This window comes from Penaeus vannamei, chromosome 10, assembly GCF_042767895.1.
Source record: "Penaeus vannamei isolate JL-2024 chromosome 10, ASM4276789v1, whole genome shotgun sequence".
Taxonomy (NCBI): Eukaryota; Metazoa; Arthropoda; class Malacostraca; order Decapoda; family Penaeidae; genus Penaeus; species Penaeus vannamei.
Window position 1 is genome coordinate 39,143,027 of NC_091558.1, and position 2,500 is coordinate 39,145,526.

Here is a 2,500-nt window from a genome sequence, read left to right on the forward strand (position 1 = left end):
CGTGCGTGTGTGTATCCGCATGCGCGTGTATGTACATGTAAGCATTTACGAGGCGCGTGAACGGTCGCGTGTATGGATGCAATTACACTAGATCACCCAAATGCTCCTGGAAATGCCGGAAAACCTCTCTCGACGGCGAAGACCCATTGCGCAACCCTTTACCTTGAAATCCGAATGACGTCACAGTTGCTGTACATACCGCCGAAAAAGACTGACTTGGAATAACAAAGAATCAACGCCACGCACTTAGATCCAGATGGAGGGGGGAGGAGGGGTGAGCAGAGGGGGAGGGGGAGAGGGGGGAGGAGGAGGAAGAGTAGAAGGAGGAGGAGGAAGAAAAAAAGGAGGGAGAGGAGGAGGAAGAATAAGAATAGGGGAAGAGGAGGAAGAACAGAAGGAAGGGGAAGAATAGGAGGAGGAAGAGGAATAGGAGGAGAAAGAATAAGAAATGGCGAGAAAAAAAAAAAAGAATATGAGTAGGAGGAGGAAGAAAAAGAATAGGAGGAAGAATAAGAATAAGAGGAAGAGGGATAGGAGGAGGAAGAGGAGGAGGAATACCATGCCGCATCTTCCTTCTCATCTCCCTCACCCCCCCCTCCACATGTCCTCCTCCTTCCCCCCGCCTGTCCTCCACCCCCTCCCCCACCTGTCCTCCTCCCTCCCTCCCTCCACCCCACCTGTCCTCCTCCCTCCCTCCCCCCACACCTGTCCTCCTCCCTCCCTCCACCCCACCTGTCCTCCCTCCTCCCTCCCCCACACCTTCCCTCCCTCCTCCCCCACCTGTCCTCCTCCCCCGCTTATCCTTCGCGTCTCAGAGGTATTAAATGCAGTGCAAAGGACAGACGAGGCTCAGACCAAGACCTCGCTCGGCTGGTGCAAGGTACGTCGTGTGTTGAGTGTCTTCTCCCGCGTCGCTGGGACTTCGGCTTCTGTGCATTTCTGCCTCCGTGTGCGTCTTTTCCTCTGTGCGTGTTCTTGTGTCTGTCCCTGTGTGTGTCTCTTCCACTGTGTCTGTCCCTGTGTCTGCCTTAGTGTCTGCCTCTGTGTGCGTCTTTTCTTCTGTGTCTGTCCCTGTGTGCGTCTTTTCTTCTGTGTCTGTTCTTGTGTGCGTCTCTTCCACTGTGTCTGTCCCTGTGTGCGTCTCTCCCACTGTGTCTGTCCCTGTGCGTGTCTCTTCCACTGTGTCTGTCCCTGTGTCTGCCTTTGTGTGTGTCTCTTCCTCTGTGCACACACACGCATACATACACATCATGAAAACACAGACACATACATATAGACGAAGAAATAACTAAAGTTTAGGACATGGGCGAGGTTCATGCATAGAATATCCAGTACTGATTCTTCGCTTAATGTCACCATGCGTAAAGTAGCATATCCATCAGGAGAGGAAGATAAAGAAATGGTCGGACATCAATAAAGAAGCAGTGGTAGAGAGAGAGAGAGAGACTGTGAGTGTGTGTGTGAGAGAGAGAGAAAGGAAGAGGAGGTAGAGGAAAAGAGAGACAGACAGAGAGCGTGTGTGTGAGAGAGAGAGAGAGAGAGAGAGAGTGAGTGAGAGAGAGAGAAAGGAAGAGGAGGTAGAGGAAAAGAGACAGGCAGACAGACAGACAGAGTGTGAGAGAGAGAGGTAGGGAGGGAGGAGAGAGAGAGAGACAGAAACAGAGAGAGAAAGGAAGAGGAGGTAGAGGAAAAGAGAGACAGACAGACAGACAGACAGAGAGCGTGAGAGAGAGAGGTAGGGAGGGAGAGAGAGAGACAGACAGAGAGAGAGAGAGAGAAAGGAAGAGGAGGTAGAGGAAAAGAGAGAGAGAGACAGACAAGAATTAGTAGCATCGACAAATATATGTATGAATATAGTGATAATAATGATACAAATAATGATAAAGATGCTAATAATGGTAATACACTACTAACAGACTTCTAGAAATCATATTTTTTTCCCTCCAGATGAACATCCAACGAGCAACATTAATATTTGCAATCTTGGCCTTGACTGTTGCCGTCGCAGTGGCCGTTCCCTTTGGATGGTACCGGAAGCCGTTCGGTTTCGTCAGCAGATTCAACCGCAGGGTGAGTGAGACGCTCGAAGCAGGTTTTGTCTGTGAGGGTCTTTTTGCTTTGCATATTTACACGCACACGCACACACATAAACACAAACACGCACACGCACGCATACTCACTCACTCACTCGCTCATACACACACTCACACGCACTCACGCACTCACTCGCACACACACACACACGCACTCACTCATTCACTCATACATACACATACACGCACACACTCACTCAGATACTTAGTAACTCACTCACTCACTCACTCACACACACACAAACACAGAGAGCGAGAGAGAGGGAAGGAGAGAGAGAGAAAGAGAGAGACAGACTCATATATATCACTCATATATACTTTACTATTCCTATTAATACAATCATAGTCAAGAACTGCACCATCTGGATGTAATCACTGATAACCAGCTGATAATAGAATAATAACTA